The sequence below is a fragment of the Podarcis erhardii genome (genome assembly GCF_964252035.2).
Source record: "Podarcis erhardii genome assembly, chromosome: 7".
In the NCBI taxonomy this organism is placed as follows: Eukaryota; Metazoa; Chordata; class Lepidosauria; order Squamata; family Lacertidae; genus Podarcis; species Podarcis erhardii.
The window spans coordinates 36,793,806-36,813,551 of NC_138511.1; the positions used below are offsets into that span (position 1 = coordinate 36,793,806).

Below are 19,746 nucleotides of genomic sequence, written 5' to 3' on the forward strand. Positions count from 1 at the left end.
AATGGGGGACATTTAAAGTGCTAGCCTCTCTTAGCCTCTGAAGCTGCACATGAATTGGTGTATTTGCCTTAGGCATGGTGGCTAAAGCCAGGAAGAGATATTAAGCGCTTTATAAATGCTTTTGAATAGATAAATGCACAAATAAGCTGGGATGGTGCCTCATAGCAGCTCATGCTAACAGGTTATCCCCACTGGATTGCTTCGTATACTTTCATACATGGGAAAATTGGTCTTGCATATTAATTCTTTGGCCTAATTTTGACTGCTTTGCAGGGATGCAACATTCAGTTAGTTAGTTAATTCCTTTAAAAACAAGAATGAAAAACCCTCCTATGTATGCCTACTTGGAAAGAAGTCCAATTATGTTAACTGGAGTTTTGGATTATCAGCTTGGGCACTTATTATTATTATTATTATTATTATTATTATTCACTAAAAGCATAAGCATGTAAGAAAACCTCCACTGGATGCATTCAAACATTCCTAGAGTCATAGAACTGCAGAGTTGGAAGGGGCCCAAATGGTGCTCAACCCTCCCTCCTGCATTTATCTAGTCCAGAACTGTAGTGCCCAATCAAAAGTCTCAGTGATGTCCATAAACAGGCATGGAGCTAGTAACCATCTCCCATTGTTCCACAGCAGGCATGCTGGTACTCAGTGACATATATCCATCATGATTGCCACTTTAATTGCTTCAATAAACCATTTAATTAATTTCAGTAACAATTTTTATTTCATAGTCTTTCTTAATGTCTCAGCTGGGGGTACGGGGTAATTTTGAGGCCAGATTTGCACCTGACGGGACTCAATAATATTTTGCTGTCAGTGGAGGAAATGCAGAGTGGCTGTGGATTTGGGAAGTACCTGAAAACAAACAAGGGGAAAGGCCATAGTTCAGTGGCAGAGGCAGATCACATGCAAAAGGACCCAGGTGCAAGCCCCAGCTTCTCCTGGTAGGTCTGAGAAAGATTCTCCATGTCAAACTTTGACTTTCTACTAGTCAGTGTAGGCAATAATGAGCTAGATGGACTAATGTTTACAGAAATGTGCATAGAAATGAAGGCATTAGTGAAAATAACATTCAAAAATGCATTATATTAGAAAAAGTTGCTTGCAAAAAATGTGTACGTTAGTCAAAACTGCATATAAAAATGTGTTCAGAGAAACTGGCACCAAAATGATGAACTTTCATGAGCGCTTTTGCACTAAAATGATGGTGGATTTTCATAAGGATTTTTAAAAGAAACCATCTGCAATTGCTGCAACATGTAGAGAACTGAGTTGTAAGACTGGGAAAATGAGAAATAGAGAGAGCTGAAATGAGCAGATTACTCCCAGGTAAGTGTGCATAGGATTGCATCCTAACAGACTTTTCTTCCTTTTAAAAGCACTGAAACCATTTGCTATCTTGCAACAGCACATCCCATAAATCATGTGCAATGTGAAGAACTAATCCCATTGTCTGTCATGAATCAGGTTTCAATCCTAATATCCTGGCAATTGGCAGTGGTGTGTCAGATGACTACTCCCCACCCCAGACCATGCTCATCCACCAGTATATGTGCAGTTTATCCACCTGACAACCTTGTGAGGTAGATTGGGCTGAGAGATGGTGACAAACCCAAGGTCAGTAAACAAGTTCCATGGCTGTGCGGGTATAAGAACCTGGATTGACCCTATGGTCAATATCACCCTGGCTCTATATTCCATTGAGTTCAAGATAGCTTCCTCCCAAAATGTAGTGTTTGGTGTGGTGGGGCAAAGCCACATAGCTACCCTCTCACTGCCACCATCACTACGGCTGGGGTGGGGTGGAAAGTTAGTAATTTCAGGGCTGTGAGGAACCACCGGTAGGAGCACTAGATTGACTTTACTGGAGAATCCATGCAGTCCTGATCTTGCTAGCACATTGCCCCAACCCAGCTCCATCTAGGGAAGCTACAGCATTGGCGGTGTTGGAAAAGTGGTTCCAGAGCTCTACGCCACCAGTATAGCTGCTACGGATCCCAATTTAGTCTGCATGAGGTTGCAGCCTTAATATGATTCTGATGCTGTTATTATTTAAACACAAGAAGAACCCTATTGGATGAGGTCAAAACCCACCTAGTCCAGCATCCTGTTCTCACATTGGCCAGCCATGTGCCTGTGGGAAGTACAACAGCACTCTCCCCACTTGCAATTCAGAGGCATGACAGGAAAGGCCAGAGGCAGGCCTAGGGGTTGGAAAAAACATCCCCCGCCAGAGGTGCAGGCCGGGGCTGGGGGCACAATATCACCTCTCAGACTATGGAGTGTATGACGTATATCCGTGCGGCAACACAACACCACTGTTGCAGCAAGATCAAATGCGGGAGAAGCTTCCTTCTCATACCATGACACAAAGGCATGCCATGAAGTGATTTGGGGGGGAGTGGGTGCCAATACAGTTCCTTGCCAAGGGCGCACGGGACCCTAGGTACACCTCTGGTGGAGGCAATGCATAGCCATGGCTGCTAGTTGCCATTAACAGTCTTATGCCCCGTGAATTTGTCTTGTAGCGGCATGATAATCACCAGAAACCCTCGGGCAGTATCTGAGTGAAGCACTGCTCTCCCCTCTTGCGATTCCCAACAACTGTTCTTCCGAGGCTTACTGCCTCCAACAATGGAGGTAGAACATAGTCATCCTGCCTCGTAACCATTGGTGGTGTTGGTGGTGGTTGTTAGCACCAGCACGCTCACTTATTTTCACTTGTTGTACTTATTTTAACAAATCATGGAGGGAGAACAGATATTTCCCACTCTCCTGCTTCAGGGTCTGTGCCTTTGCTGCCAACGCGCCAGCATGCATTATGCATTCATGTTCCAAAGGATCTCGAGGATTCTGTTGTATTCACATTTCTCCCTCCCTCCCTCCCCCCACTCCCTCCCCCTGCACTAGGAGAGCAGTTTGACCACTATCCCCAGTTGTCTTGCATGATTAATTACAGCATCTGTCCTGTCAGAAGCTATAATGAAGAGGTCTTGATAAAAATTGCAAATTACCACTGGCAACAATCTTAAAACTGCTTATGATAAAATGAAAATTAAAAACAGCAAGCGAGGAGCCTGAGTCGAATCCTAATCTGAAAAAGAATGAGGCTGAGCAGAGGTGGTGTCCATGGCTACTGTTCATAAGACACACAAACCGGGGGGTTGAGGGGGGAGAGAAATACAAATCCACCCAGTTTTCCATTCAAAGCTGCAATCCACGGAGAGAGACAAAAGTCCATTCCTGTTCCCCTTTTTGCTCCCATGGAACTTGAAGGAGTGCTTGCTTCAAGTTGGACAGGTAGACGAGTCCATTTTGGCTCCTCTCGGTTTCTCATTTGCCACCAATTTTAAATTTCATTTCCCACATTTCCACATCCATTTGTGATTTATTTTTTTAAGTTCCCACACAAATTTATCAGCATTTTAGTGTGAATTTTCCCCAATCTACATATTTTTGTATGAGATTTGGCACTATATACATGTTTGCAGAACAACTTCTCCAAATATAACGCATTTTGTATACTAGTTTCACTAATATATACACACATTTCACCTAAGTTTATTTCTTCTTTTTTTTAACACAATACTTGGCTGGAGAACTGTGTTACAAAATTCAGAGAACTGCAAATTTCAAAGAATGGCTGTGTTTCAATTTACATATTGTTTTGGGAAAGTACAAATTAGGTAAGTTTGTGTTTCAATGCAGACTGAGTTGAATTTGTAAAGATAGGGCATCACCACTGAATAGGTCCTAATTTCAGTCGTCACCCACTTGACCTCTGATGGGGGTGTGAACCAAAGTTACTTTTCTGACTCAGTATTCAGGAAGTCCCCATAGAGAAGGAAGTGGTCATTGAGGTATACTGGTCCTAAGTTATCTAAGGGTTCCAAGATCAAATAGACAGTATTTCACAAAAGTCAATGTTTGCAATAGCAGCCCTATTCGGGTGTTGGGTCTACTCACAATCCGAGGACATGGAAAAAAAGGAGTAGGGGCATGCACCAAAGTCTTCCTGTCCTCTCTACTCCCAAAGCAAAAAGCTTTGAAGTGAGATTTTTTTTTTTAAAAAATGAGCATTCAAGTAAAGGGTAAAAGGTAAAGGACCCATGGATGGTTAAGTCCAGTCAAAGGCAACTATGGGGTTATGGCGCTCATCTTGCTTTCAGGTAGGACGCTCTTAGAATCCTCCCCACAAGCTAGAACCTGGAGCAATATATACCGTGTTTTTCCGTGTATAAGACTATATGTTTTCCTAAATTTCTGAAGTTCAAAATAAGGGGCCGTCTTATGCACAGATAGTGCATAGTGCATTTTCTTAATTTTGAGTCCCCCCAAATAGGGGGCATCTTACACCTGGAAAAATATGGTAATTGCAAGGAAGATTCTAAGCACAGTCAGGTGAACATGCTTAGAATCCCTCTTCCAACCTTCACATGGCAGGTTTAAATGTCAGAAGAGGAATGATAGGAATGGAGATATTGAGATGTGGTCGGCAGGTGATGCCCTGAGCCGTTCCTCAGTGCACATGGCATGTAGCTAAACCCAACACCAGAACAGTGCTCATTTTACCATGCTGTCTAATAAATTTGGAGGAGGATAATACTTAATTGCAACAAGAAAAACAATCAAGTGAAGCACGCCAAGAGCCATTGAAATGAATGAGGGTGGTGCAGAAGCACTTGCGTTCTGAAGCTCCCATTTATTTTAATGGAGCCTGCATGGGAGAACTCCCCATGGGATTGTGTCCAATTTAGTTTTTAACCCATGTGTCAGTTTCAACTAACTTAATGTAGCAATCAGTGCCCTTCTTGGAGCTTCTGAAATCTCTTAACCAACCTCTTCAACAAAGAAAAGCTAAACCGCAAGTGACAGGAATTGTGTATATGGCCTGTAATTGTGTTCTTGAAGAGCCAGGATGCATCTTTGGGAAAATGTCACAAGTGATAAGGGTTAATGCCAACAGAAGTCTGTTTTCTACAGTTTGGAGGAAGAAGCAGGTGCAAGTCTACTCATTAAAGGATTTAATAAATCCCGGGTTTTATCACACGTGATGAAGGGCTGGAGATCTGTTGATCAGTTCTGAGACAGGGGAAATAGTAATCACCAAAGCAGCTGAACATAGGCTGTGGTCCTAAACACAGTTAAGCGCATTGAACATGGTGGGAGTCACATCTGAGTAAACATACATAGGATTGCACTTTTAAAGTAGTAAACATTGAAGTGGATGTGTACGTTTAAAATCAAGCTTTTCCCCTCTCTTGGAACAGCCTGGCCTCTTTCATGGCAAACATTTAAAGCACAGTGATAGCACTTTAAACAGCCATGGCTTCCATTGAGGAATTCTGGGAGCTGTGGTTTGTTATGGGTGCTGAGAGTTGTTAGAAAACCCCTATTCCCCTCATGGAGCTGCAATTGCCAATCTCAGGGAATCAGTCTCTGTGAAATTGGGGAATAGTACCTGTGCTTTCATAGTGCTTTAACTTTATTGTGTGAACAGAGCCAGTTTCTTAACCTTATCCTGGTTAATATGTGCCATTATGGCACACATACATGCTCACTTGCATCATAGATACCCATGTTGCATCTTTTATGTTTCATTAACTCAGCAATCCAAATATGGTTTGTATCCAACTATGGTTGGTATGTTGGATAGACCTGAGTTCATTATGTGCATTGATTTCAATGGGTTGACTTAGAGCATAGTTAACACTGGGCATGGCCCTGTGTGTATAGGAGAGATTCCCAGGGCTGTATAGTATTATGACCTTTTTGGAAGGGAGGTGAGGGGCCTTCAGATCCTGTGAATCCACAGACACACCAATTCCCCCCTCTTCAAGAATGACCTGCTTTGGTCCCCACAGCTGATTGAACACGGCTGGCAAGACATTCATGCTACTGGAACTTCCCATGAATGGACCAGGGCGCCTTCGATGGTATAGGTGTTCTTCTGGTAATGGGCCTTTGCTTGGCTGCAGTATGGTACCCTTTGCCCTTTTCACCTGCTAGAGATCAGAAATATCCCAACGAACTGGGGGTGCAATCCTGCACACCATTCTCCCTCTGCCACTGTGGATTTCACCATAGTTCAGTGCTGCAACTCTATGGAGAGATCATAACATAGCCTTAAACTCTATTGATGCGCAATGTTGTGGTGGAACAGTGCAGTGCGTAAGTGATTTCTCTCTTTTTCTCTCTTTGCCCGACACCTGTGAAATCATGTTTTCCGTCCTATCATTTATAAGTACTCCCCCCCCCCTTTTCCCAGGGTTTCTTCACTTTATCACCCCAGTTAACTACATTCTGCTTCCACATTAACCTAGGCTGACATATGATGAAAGAACATAAGGAGTTTTCATTTTTAGCTGAAACGGGGTCATTAGTCTCCAACCACAAACAAAAGCTTTAAATACCTTTATCGGGCAAAGTTTCCATGATATATTATCTATCACCCGACCATTGTAGCTGGAAGGGGTCTACTTACCTCCCCCCCCCCTTTTGGAGACAGATGGATTAAATATTTCAAGTTTAACCAGGGAGATGCCACACAATGGGGTTTTTTAGACTTATGAATAGCACCCTTCCCCATTTCTCACTTCATGGAGTATTTCTGCAGCCCTGGACTTCATTCTAACCCTTTCCCTCCCTGCTTTGTTTGTCTTTTGTTTCGCAACAGCTGTTATTATCGTTTTTTGGTCAGCTGTGATTGCTGCAGGCAAAAGAGGACCAGATGGTGTTTTGCGATGCATGAATGGCAAGTCAGAGGAGCCTGGATTGAATAGGCCAAGTCTGAATGGTGTCTATGCACCACCTGCCTCCTTCAACAGCAGCAGCGCAGATCACAGAAGTATGATCTGTCTCAGACCAACCCGCATCAGAGGGGGAATGAAGAGAGCCTTGTTGGGTTTTCTCCATATTTATTGATCTTCCATGCACTAACAACATAATGCGGTGCACAGTCAATTTGAATTAATTGGATATGACACAGCGTGCGCATGTAATCTATCACTGTAGTCGTCTGGTACGCTATGGGGATTTCCCCCCCTGTCACAGGAACATGTGAATCTGTAACAATGTGCATTAATTAACAGAGGAGACAGGAGCAACACGAGAGAATGTCGGCTTAAGCAAATGTCATTTTAGCTGGCCTCGTGACGCATTTTTATACACGTATTTATATCATTAATTTATATCTATGAACTGCACCTCCGACCCTCAATGCAGCGTACAAAAAAGCAAGGAAGAAAATGCATTTTTTTAAAAAAATAATAATCAACATGTAACCATACTTTAAAATAAACACACACACACACACACACACACACACACACAAAGACACAGCCCCAGATCGAACAGGAACAAAGGCTGTGTTTGTGTCATACTACTGTACCACTTTAAAAACACTTGGGTTCCCCCCAAAGAATTCTGAGAGTTGTTAGGAGACCCCTTTGTTCCCCCCGCAGAGCTACAACTGCCAGTGTGGACCTGAAGTAAGGGTTTCAAGTTATAAGAACTTTCTGACTGCAAGAGTTGTTCGACAGTGGAATGGAATCACATGGAAGGTGGTGAACTCCCCTTCCTTGGAGGTTTTTAAGCAGAGGTTAGATGGCTGACTGTCATGGCTGTTTTGGTTGTGATTCCTGTACAGTGGCACCTCGGGTTACAGATGCTTCAGGTTACATACGCTTCAGGTTACAGACTCCGCTAACCCAGAAATAGTACCGCGGGTTAAGAACTTTGCTTCAAGGTGAGAACAGAAATCATGCTCTGGCAGCACGGCGGCAGTGGGAGGCCCCATTAGCTAAAGTGGTACCTGAGGTTAAGAACAGTTTCAGGTTAAGAATGAAACTCTGGAATGAATTAAGTTCTTAACCCGAGGTACCACTGTATTGCAGGGGTTTGGGCTAGATGTATCCCTACCAACTCTACAATTCTATGATTCAGTTAGTTTCCTCATGCAATCCATTAACGTGGCAAATCAGCATGAAAGTTCCGGAATGTTCCAGAAACATAGGTAGAATTCTTATTTGGTTTTCCTTCCAGTTGCTAAGAAAAGCTTTCTTTTTATAACTTTTTTTAAAGGAGAAGCTTTCACTTTATAACATAGGTTTCATATGAAAAGTATTGTTACTGAACAAAAGTAGTGCCTAAATAAAGAAATGGAATCGAGGGGAAGGGAGTGACATCTGGGGAAATATTCATGACTGAAACACATTAAGTCAGATGATGATGTGATCTGGCATTTGCTAATCAATAACTGAGGAGTGACACCAGTGTTCCTATTTGATTAACCTTTTGCCTCAGGCTTAGATATGAAGGCAAATTCATGCAAAACCGGGGGTGGGGGTGGATGCATGCATGCACATGGCTTTTTTTTTTTGTTTTTTTTGCAAAGTTTTCATGGAAAAGTCGTGGATATTTTTGTGCCCATTATCTGAAGTTGTGTTTTGTGTTTATGTTTGGTATATGTGCTGGAACAATGTGTTTGTCTAACAGTAAAGCAAAATACACATACTGTTCTGTTCCTCCCTCGAGTTCCAAGGTTCTTGAGGAGAACAAGCAGAAGTTGTATAGCCATCAAGTGAAGTTTTACTGCCTGATTCTAAAAAGCGTTAGTGCTCCAAGTCTCTTCTCTCTTTCTTCTGCCCTTCCATTTTTATCGCTTTTCTTTTTCGCCATTTTAGACTTTAGGGGTCCCTCCGTGGAATGAATGGCACTTTGACAGAATTCAAGAGTGGGAGCCGATTCTAAGAAAGCCTCTGCAATATTTTTGGGAAGTACAGTAAATAAATGCAAGGGCCGTCTCTCCCCTTGTCAACTTCTCCTGGGCTAAAATCATCATTAACACAAAAGTGGATGGTGTGGAACAGAATACACAGGTGAAAATTAGAAGGTTTAACGCAGGGGAGAAACAAAGGCTGTGGCAAGTTCATGGCGCTGTTTCCAAGATGCAGGCCTAGAGCTTTAAACACGGCACCAAGCAAAATCTGCATTCGGTCAAGTGATGAAGCAGGACTCTACATTGACCTGGGTAAATGATTCCCATCATCATAATTATTAGCTTGCAGGATTTAAATAGGGCTAAATGTGTGTGTGTGTGTGTGTGTGTGTGTGTGTGTGTGTGTGTGTGTGTTCCAAGCCCAGTTTAGAGTGTTTGTCATCATACAGTAGCTGAATGTCTTCTGTTTTCTACAGATGGTGTTGTTTATATAGCATACATGAACAGAGACTTGCAGAGTGTCATTAAATAGGCCTTTTTTATAATTACTTGCAATTCCCATTGTATAATTGGAGGACTTCAGCTGTTATATTAAACATTTTATGGAATTAGAGGTGCAGTTACACTTGAAGCTTGCATATTAACAATGAACGGGGGATGTTGTAAACAACCACATGGTCCATTTTATTATGTTTACTCTTGGATTTGGCTGTGATACAAAGCTCTGTTTTTTTTTTTAAGGTAGCCTGTTCCTTTTATTAAAATGTTCCTTAATTAAAATTAAACAGAATGGCCTCCGGGAGTATAGACCTTGGATATTTCTCCATTAATCCACTGAGAGCTGTGGAAGAGTATTCAATGTAGGCTACACATTATTATAAAGCTTTGAGAGAATCTAGCAGTGGTGAAGAACTTCAGACCTGGAGCTAAATTCTGGCCCTCCATCTATCTGGCCCTGGGGACTCTTCTCAGGCCCCACCCCACATTATATGCCATATGGCAAGATGGGACACCTCTGCATCTTCCCTAATTTCCTTTGTAGTGTCCTTTAGATCAAAAAGTACCTGAATGACAGTTCCAAACCCACAGGGGATTGTAAGGAGTTTCTTTTAAGCCTAAGAATAAGCAATCAGTTCAGTGAAATATTGTTAGCCCGCCAAGCCAAATAATGATCAGAACAGAGTTGTCTTGGGTAGGTTGTGGAAAGCTAGGAGAAAAGGGGCAAAATGGACCCCTTGACCCAGGGAGCTCCATAATCCCAACACTGTACAGAGAATGCCCTCTTCCATGTCCCAGCCGCCCTAATGTATTCCCCTCCACTGTCCCAATTTGATAGAGACATCTCAGAATTACAGCAGCCACCCCACATCGCTGGTCAGCTCCATTCTGCTTGGTAGGTTGTAAGTTGGACAGGCCAGCTGTATAGAGTTTATGGGGTAATGGTGGAAATAACACATTGATTACTATTCATTTGGTGGTTATTATAACAAAATGAACCATCAGTTCACTTGATATTCCTTTGCAAGCTAAGTGCTTCTGTAAAAGCATTCTCTTGAATGTTGCATTAATTAAAATTAACCTCGGTTTTCAAGCATCTCCGTTGATGAACATTTCAGTTTTTGAATGCCCTAAACCCAGAAGTAAATGCTTCAGTTTTCGAACATGCCTCGGAAGTTGAACATGCCATGTGGCTTCCACTGAGTCCAAGATCCTGAGGCCTAGCTGTCGGCTATTGAGTTTTCGGTTTTCAAACGTTTCAGAACTTGAACGGTCTTCCAGAATGGATTACGTTAAAAAACTGAGGCACCACTGTACTGTTTTAAAGTATGCTTAACTAGAGTGGGTTGAACATAATGATTCAACTTCCCCCTTTTTTTAATTACTCCGCTGGCTTAGATCACCCTTCCCTAATCGCATTCTTCAGCAGCCATCGTTCCCTGCATTGCAGGGGGTTGGACTAGATGACTGCTGTGGTCCCTTCCAACTGTGCGATTCTATGATTCCAAGGAAACAAAAAGGGGAAAGTGTGCTGTCCCCCTGAAATCTCTCATCATTTGGAGATTTGAGGCCATGCAATAATATGATTGAAAAGGGGGCGGGGCAGGCCAGGAGAAGGTAGAAAGTATCTTCCCCACGCCTAATCTGATAGCACTTGATTCATTCAGAGAAGAAAATGTTTGAATGTTGTGACATGCAGCATCGTGTAATGCCATTCCATATCAAGTTACCTGGAATTACATTGTGTCAGGCCAGGTTTGGTTCCCATGTGAAGTAATCTGAACCGACACGCTCTAAATTGAAGCAAGGAGATATGAGGTCCTGTCACACACAAACACCACTCCTTTGAAGGCTGGTGGTATCAGAGGCAGGTGTCAAGGGTGAGCAATGAACAGCAGTCTGGAGCAAATCAGGAACCAGGAGTCAGGACTGAAGAGTAATCAGGGTTGAAGGGGAAACGGGTTTGGCGAAGAAGCCAATAGTCAAGATCAAAGAACTATCAGCATCAAAGTGGACCCACCTGATCTGCCTATTCTGGATTCGTATACTGACTGGAACATAGCCGTCAATCAGATGACCTATCTCTCCAAATTTCCTGAAGCAGTTTTGTTGCCAACCCCCCCCCCCAAAACACACACACACACACACGAAACTGCATATTTGATAAGGGGGGGAGGCATACGGTGGTGTGCATTTTAGAGGAAGTGCTTTGAATAACTTCTAGGAATGCATATTTTTTGGGGGGGCGAATGTCTAAAAATGTGAAAAGGGAGTAAAATGAAATTTTGTATGTGTTCCAGAAAAACTGCCAACTGTTGTGGCAACCTATTGGCTGCTGACCCATTCCAGGTAAGAGTGCCTGGCAATGGCCCCAAGCAGGCCTGATGAGGGTTGTGTGGCCTGTGGAGCCCCCCAAGAGCCTGACAGAGGCACAGTCAGCCCCCAGGACTGATGTTTCTCCACCTCTGCACTGGATCACTCTGGGGATTTTGAGGAGTGAACAATTCCTGCTTCTGATGACAGCAGTGGCTACTAAGGACGAACTCATCTCTTAACCATGTCCCATATAACTAGAGGGTTGAAGGTTAGAGAAACAACACAGTTATCTTTCTCTCCACAAGCAAGCAGGTGGATGGTGTCCCAATGTTTCTCATCAACAGGAGGACATTGATAGGCCTCATGTTTTCTGTGCCCTGGGGATGACCCTGGGTTCAAAAGTGGGTATTTGCTGAAAACCAGATGCTGCTTATTACAAATCAAGCATTTTGGGGGTAATTGAATTACATTCAAAGGCTTCATTCATTAACAAAGGCAATCAATCAAAAACTGGGAGTAAAACACAAGCTATTTTCTGCATAAAGGGAATGGAAGCTCGTCTAGTCTCAAAGGGCCAAAATGTGGTGTTCAAGATACTAATTTGACATGCGATATCTGCACATTACTTTCTCTTCCTTCTTATGACTGTAGAATTGCATTGCGTGGGGCATCAGACTTCTGCCACTATTTTATTTTCCTTTCCACGTTCTCTAGAGTCAGGAGGGGGCTCAGGGGAAAAGTTTATTACATTATTTCTTTATAGTAATCATTTTACAAAATGTCAAGATGGATAATGGCACACATATACCCTACAACCCTATGAGATCTTGGAAGATGTCCCAGGGTCATAAGGAAGTGCCGGATCTTCCTGTCTTAGGGTTAGGGTTATTCTTCCTCTCTTGTGAGACTAGAACTTAGGATCCTCCCATGAATGATTCAGGACAGACAACATAAAGTTCTTCTTTACACAGTGCATAGTTAAATGATGGGATTTGCTCCCACAAAAAGCAGTCAGAGCCACAAACTTGGATGGCTTTAAAAGAGGATTGACAAATTCATGGAGGAGAGGGAGGGGAAAGGGAACCCAGGCACGATATTTGGCTCATTTTGCCCCAAATCTTTGTTTTTTCAGGCCACAAAACCTCGGGGGACCTGTGAATAGCAGAAGACTGGTAGAGAGAAAGTGGAGATAAAAATGCCCCTGTTCTAAAGATGCAACCTGCATTTCCCCCATTAACTTCACAGTTTGTTATTTTGCTTTGATGACCTCTAAAGAAGAGACCTGCTGGCTTAGATTTGGGTGACATTTTCTTGTGGCATGGGGTACAAAGGAGGAAAGGGCCACTTAAGGCACATTTCCTCCCACTCTCCCCCAGTAATGGCTCCATTTTCCCAGCCTAGCTCATCCATTACAGTAAATACACAATGGTTTGTCAAAAGATCAATAGTAATTCTTAGTCTTTGAAAGCCTTATTTATCCACTAGTCAACTAGGTGGTTCAAACGTAGGAACACTTAAGGGCTTGGTTTTACTGTCTCCTATGTGGCACAGGGAGTGATTACTCATACAAACAGCCTTAACTTAGTGTATGGGAGCAATCCCATGTCCTCCTGGAGCAAGAGAGACTTGGAGATATGTCGGCTGTTGGTGTCGCTGAAACTTTTAACACAGATGCACAGATTACAACATGTGTTAGCAACCCTTTCTAGCTGCTCAACCGCTTACCCTTCCCAGCACCTGAAAACAGCAGCCTCTTGGGGGGGGGGGAGGAGGCATAAGGTTTTGCCTGGAAGTCTTACTTGGGAAGGAAAAAACTCTGCCCCAACTGCAGCTGTCTTCCAGAGAGAGAAGCCTGTTTATATATAGCTCATTAAGGCAGTGGATCGCTGCGAAGGGGATGAAACCAAAAGAGAAGCTCCCCTTTGGGTTGGCTCCTGGAGGAAGTGATAATTCTGCTGCCTCTATACATTGGGAATGCATGAATGAGCCAATCACACCTTGTGCAAAGATAACACAGATTCACCCGAACTCCAGTGGAGGCTTCTTGGAAAGATTGAAGGCCAGGATAACAAATCATATAGAGATTCAGCAGACAGACTCTTCTGTCTGCGAGTACTTTGGGTGAGCAGGGATATTGAGTTCTTGGTTTGCTTTATTTCTTGCTGACATGGACCAGGAAGTTCTCAACAACCTTCTTCCCAACGTAGTGGGGTGGTGGCTTTCACTTTTCTCTCTCACAACCCACATTTCATTACTCTCAATTTTTGGTGGAGGCAGCAGTGCTGTTCTCAGGGGCTTCTGATGCCTTTCCATCTACTCACTGCCCTCAAATAATGCTACGTCTTGATTGTTCCAGGATGTCCTGGGGGGCAAATGATGACTACTATCAAGGTGAAGTACTGCTGAGTTTGCTTCCCATCCAAGAAAATGATCCAGATACCTCCCTTTTGTGACCTGTTCATAGGGATGGAAGAATCCGTCAATTTCAGTTTCTCTCAGTTTCTCTTTTTTTCCCTGGGGTGGGGTGAGGGAAATAAAATAAGAAGTCCTCATGAAAACCCACCAGTTCTTTAGTGCAAATGTATGCTAATATACACATCTGCATCCAAATTTCCCTATTATACACAATGTTGTCTAAAATAATGCAACTTTGCATGTTAGCTTGGCAAATATATGCATTTTAATGCAACTTTACCCTAGTGTATGCATTTCTGTGCATATTGCTTGGCTGGAGAAATGCATGGCAGAGTTTGGAGAAGTGCGAATTTCACAGACTAACTGTGATTCATATTGTTTTGGAGATCACAAATTAGGGAGTTTTGCCTTTCAGTGCTAAGTGAATTGAATTTCTTCTCCACCTGTGAATCGGGCTGCAAAGTGGGGTGGTGGGTTTCAACACACCATTTGCGCTCTCATTGCAAATGAATGCATTGCTCTATGCACTTTGAAATTACTGCTTATATATGCACCATAATCTTTCAACTCCCATTTTTTGCTTGAGGAGTCCCCCCTGCCCACCACTCTCTCAAACTCAAGATACATCTCCCCCCTCCTTTCTTTTTTGTTAACAGGCAAATATGAAATCAATTCCATTTATGTGAATGGATCTTTCAGCAATCTTGAAGTTTATGATGAGGACACTCAAGGCAGAATGTAACCAATACAGCTGCATTTTCTAAAAAAATGAAATTAAAACATGATGAGCAGAATGACAGAGATAAAAAATGAGATGCAAAGAGTTTTGAAAAGTGAGAATGAGCAATCTTTCTCGACACTAAAAGGCTTGTCTATTTTTCATGTTTACGCCGATCGGCTGTTTCTGTGTTCATAATTTCCTGCTCCATCATCAATCATTGTCAATTTTGAAAAAGTACCATACTTAGGGTCATTTATCCAGGCCCAGCAGAGTCTAAAATTATGCAGCTTCAGTCAAATATACATGAATAAAGACTGTCATTTCTGATTAATGACATGTGACTTGAGTGTGTTACAGAATCATCTCCCTATCCAAGCTTTACAAAAAGGTTATTCTATAAGGAACATTCTGTCTTATTCTGATTTCCCTTTTTCTTTTCCAGAACTGAACCCGGGTATTGGCATTTATTTTCCCACTGGAAATGGTTAGTGGACGTAGGAAATTGCCGTATACAGAGGCATTGGTCTCAGCACAGAATTATGTACAGTAGGGCAGTAGAATCTAGCCTGTTAAGGGCAAACGGGCTACCAATCTATATCTGCCTTCATCCAGTCTCCATCTCTCTGCCTTTCCTACTTACAGCCATTCCAGCAGGGGGGTGGCACCACCTCTCAGCTTCCTCCTCAGTCTCAGAGCTGCACTCTACATGGTAGAGGATGGGGAGCAAACTAAAATGCATTGCCATTGCCTGCCATTGGCCCAGCTGCCAGCCACTGACATAGGCTGAGGCCACTGCGTCAGGCGGTAGAAACCCCCCAAGCAGCATGCCCCCACCTGCCCTGCCACCTCTGCCAGTGGTGAAGCACCACCACCATTGGTACTGGTTTCAGGCAAGATCATGTCCATTGGGGGCAAGATCTCATCTGAGTGTGCAAGACCTCACACAATGTTGGGGTGAGATCTCACCCCAAATCAGCACGATCTTGCATGAAATCAGCATCAACGGTGGCATCACTTCTCTGCCAGATGTCTATGTGGTGGGGCAAGTGGTGGTAGAGAGAATGGTGACCTCAGGAGCAGGTGGGTGGTGGCAGGAGCAGTGCCAGCAGCGGGGCAAGGTGGCACTTTCAATTTCGCCTCATGGGGCAAAATGGGTCGTGCCACCCTTGGTTTTGGGTACCTGAATTCTGCCCTATGAGTCTCAGTGAGCTCCAGCCTCCACGGCAGCAGGGATCTGACCCACCAGATGTTGATGGATGTCCACCTCTTTCATCCCTGCCATGGGCCATGCTTCCAGGGGCTGATGTAAGTCGGAGCCCAACAACATAAGAATGGACACTGGTGGGTCACCATTCCTTGTCTACACTGATGCTTAGCATCTCTCTAAGAAGTCTCCCCCACCCCTACCTGGAGAAGTAGGGGAGGATATGACTATCAATGGCTACTAGGCAGGATGGCTATGCTCTGCCTCCATAGCTGGAAACCAGTTGCTAGAAAGCTCAGGAGGGGAGAAGGCACTTGTGCTCAGGTCCTGCTTGTGGGTTTCCCAGAAACACCCGGTTGGCCATTGTGAGAACAGAATTCTGGACTGGCCTGATTCAGCAGGCTCTTCTCACGTTCTTATTGCCAGGATCTGAACCTGGGGTAACATGCAAAGCAAGCACTCTGCCCCTGAGCTACAGCCCCTCCAAAGCAGGGGAGTTTACATGCATCTATAACATGTGCGACAAATGTTTTTGCCGGGTGTGGTTTATCCAGACAGAGGCTTGCTTTTTCTATTTTCCTTTACTTGCCCAAGATTGCTTTCTCTATTATGGAAAGAATAATCCACGTAAGATACTAATTTCATTGAACTGAGTGCACATTAAAAGAAAATCCTACCATTTTGACATCAATTGCTATTTTTACGGTTCATCAGTCCTGCTCTATTCCAGCTCATAATGGAACACAAAAGAGAATGAACATGAATTTGGAAATGGAAATGATAAAAGGATCACACGAGGCTGCATTATTCTATGTCAGACAGTTGGTCCATCTAGTCTGGTATCATCTGCTTTGACTAGCAAGGGCTCTCCATTCCAGGGTCTTTTGTAGCCAGGCTATGTGAGATATTCTTAAGGGGTAGGCACTCTGGACTGAAATGGGAAGTTTCAGTATTTCAAAGATGTGCTGCACTGCTGTCATTGGTAGGGCCTTTGTCATTTTCTGGGCCTGAGCGGATCCCTGATGCTCAGGGTTCCTTGCTAGACTTCCTTGTTTAGGCCCTATTTAGGGAAATTTTTCATGTTTAATGTTGTATTGTGTTTTTAATATTTGGTTGGGAGCCAGATGGGTGGGGTATAAATAATAAATTATTATTATAAATTATTATTGAATTTCTGGCATTGGGATTGTGGACAGACAGCAAAGAAGGCTCACTTGGGTCACAGCTACACTGTACATTTAATGCACCATGATACTGCTTTCACAATCATGGCCTTTCTTAAAGAATTCTGTGAGCTGCTGTTCATTAAGGGTGTTGAGAATTATTTGGTAGTCCCTATTCCTCCCACAGAGCTACATTTCACAGAGTGGTTAACAACCAATCCTTCTTCCCAGGGAACTTTGTGAATTGCAGCTCTTGGGGGAGGATAGGGGTCTCCTAACAACTCCCAGAAGCCTTAGCAAACTCCCAGAATTCCTTGGGGGAAGCCATGACATGTTTAAAATGACATCACAATGCTTTACATGTATGGTGCAAATATAATCAGGATATTCTAAGAGAAAAGAGAGGGGAGAGAATTGATTTTGAATGTACAGACTCACATCAATCTTTACTTCTTTTCCAGCTCTGGGAGGGGAATTTGGGGTCTCCTATCACTGTGGTCTAAACCACAGAGCCCAGGGGTTGCTGATCAGAAGGTTGGCGGTTCGAATCCCTGCAAAAGGGTGAGCTCCCGTTGCTCGGTCCCTGCTCCTGCCAACCTAGCAGTTCGAAAGCACGAAGTGCAAGTAGATAAATAGATACCGCTCTGGCGGGAAGGTAAACGACATTTCCGTGTGCTGCTCTGGTTTGCCAGAAGCGGCTTAGTCATGCTGGCCACATGACCCAGAAGCTGTATGCTGGCTCCCTCGGCCAATAAAGCAAGATGAGCACCAGAGTCGTCCATGACTGGTCAGGGGTCCCTTTACGTTTACCTATCAACTCTCAGTATCCTTAAAATTCCTAGGATTATTTGGGCGACACCAAGACTGTTAAAGTGGCATTATAGCATAAGCTCTGATGAAAATAGGGATGTCTCATTCCATAATGACTATTTATACCCCACACATCTGACTGGGTTGCACCAGGCACTCAAGGCAGCTTCCAACATATAAACCCCCTTCCCTATACAGGATTGCCGTCAGACACCTTGGGGGCGGATAACTCAATACCCTGCAACATTTCTCCATTGAAAATAGGGATATCCTAAGAAAAAGCTGGACACTCTGGGATCAGCTCAGAAACCAGGATGACCTCAATGAATCAGGAGTGTCCATGGAAAATAGGGACACTTGGACGGTCTGTTATAGCGCTTTAAAAGCATGGTGCAGAGGTATTCTTGGCTGCATGCATAAGAAACCTACTTTAGCACTCTATCATTAGGTCATGTCTGCAGTATTTTCCAGCACCTGCCCCATCACTTCCACTGGACACGTGAATAATCCCAGTGATCATTTTCAAACGAGCTCTCCAAAGCATTCACGGCGCCACTCTGCTCCTGGCCTCCTGCTAGCTAGGGCTGACTCCATCTCTGAGATGTTATTCCCCACATCACTAATGTTCAAAATCTCTGTGTAAGAAAAGAAACAATGTTAGCAATAGAAATGGGCTGGTAACGGATTCACAGATGTCTTAACCTTTACACCGTCTCCGGTTACATTGGTTTGTACAAGATGAACTGCGTTATGAAGTAAATAGATTGGCTTTAAGGAAAAGGTCAGGACATATGTTCGGCTAAAAACTAATTTCACTCTATTGCCCTGTAACCTACTGCTCCCATCTTTACAAGGGGATAGAATGGTTGGAAGCTTGCATTAATTATCTCTGTGATATAAGGCTTGGCCATCCCTGGAGAATATGCATGGAAATGAGGTGGTATGTATTCAAGAATATTGCTTTTGGTTAAGGGAATGTTTGCCATATGCTCCAGCTCCACTCTGCTATATTTGAAAGGCTATACAGAATTTAAAAGTAACATGATTCTGTGTAAGTTTGTTGAGATCATCATCATTATTGCCATTACCTGGTGTCTTTTCCACTGATATCTAACCCTCTATGTAAGATGAATCACACTCTGATAAGAAATATGATGATAGATAGATAGATGATAGATGGAGGTGTAGGCTGTGTACACACCACACATCTAAAGCATATTTAACCCCCTCCCCCCAAAAGGATCCAGGGAACTGTAGTTTACTCTAAGAGAGCTACAATTCCCAGAACCCTTAACAAACTATAGTTCTGTGAATTCTTTGGAGGAGGGAAGCAATGGGCTTTAAGTATATAGCATGTATGCAGCTGTGGGTGTAGACACATATTAAATTGAGGGGGCAACTCCCATCTCTTGCGGGGGTGCAATTAGTGCCAGCACCGTCCGTTAAGAGTTTGGGTGTAATCTTCGATACCTCCCTCTCTATGGAGGCGCAGATTACAGCTATAACAAAGGCGGCATTTTTTCATCTCCGCCAAGCTAAGCAGTTGGCCCCTTATCTCTCTCGCCCTGACCTAGCCACTGTGATCCATGCGACGGTCACCTCCAGACTGGATTATTGTAACTCGCTCTACGTGGGGCTGCCCTTAAGACTGACCCAGAAACTCCAGCGGGTGCAGAATGCCGCGGCGAGACTCCTTATGGGGTCTTCGCTGCGAGATCACATTCAACCGGTACTATACCAGCTGCACTGGCTCCCGGTGGAGTACAGGATCAGGTTTAAGGTGCTGGTTTTAACCTTTAAAGCCCTATACGGCCTAGGACCCTCGTACCTACGGGACCGCCTCTCCTGGTATGCCCCACAGAGAAACCTACGGTCTGCAAATAATAACATC

At 43.6% G+C, this 19,746-nt stretch overlaps 1 long non-coding RNA gene across 1 annotated transcript; it reads left to right on the top strand.

Annotated features, from left to right (window-relative positions):
• The first annotated feature begins 5,673 nt into the window (after positions 1-5,673).
• LOC309347566 lies at positions 5,674-6,997 on the top strand. Its single transcript, XR_014158980.1, has 2 exons — positions 5,674-6,180; positions 6,686-6,997. It is a non-coding gene; the product is annotated as an uncharacterized lncRNA (long non-coding RNA).
• Positions 6,998-19,746: the final 12,749 nt, after the last annotated feature.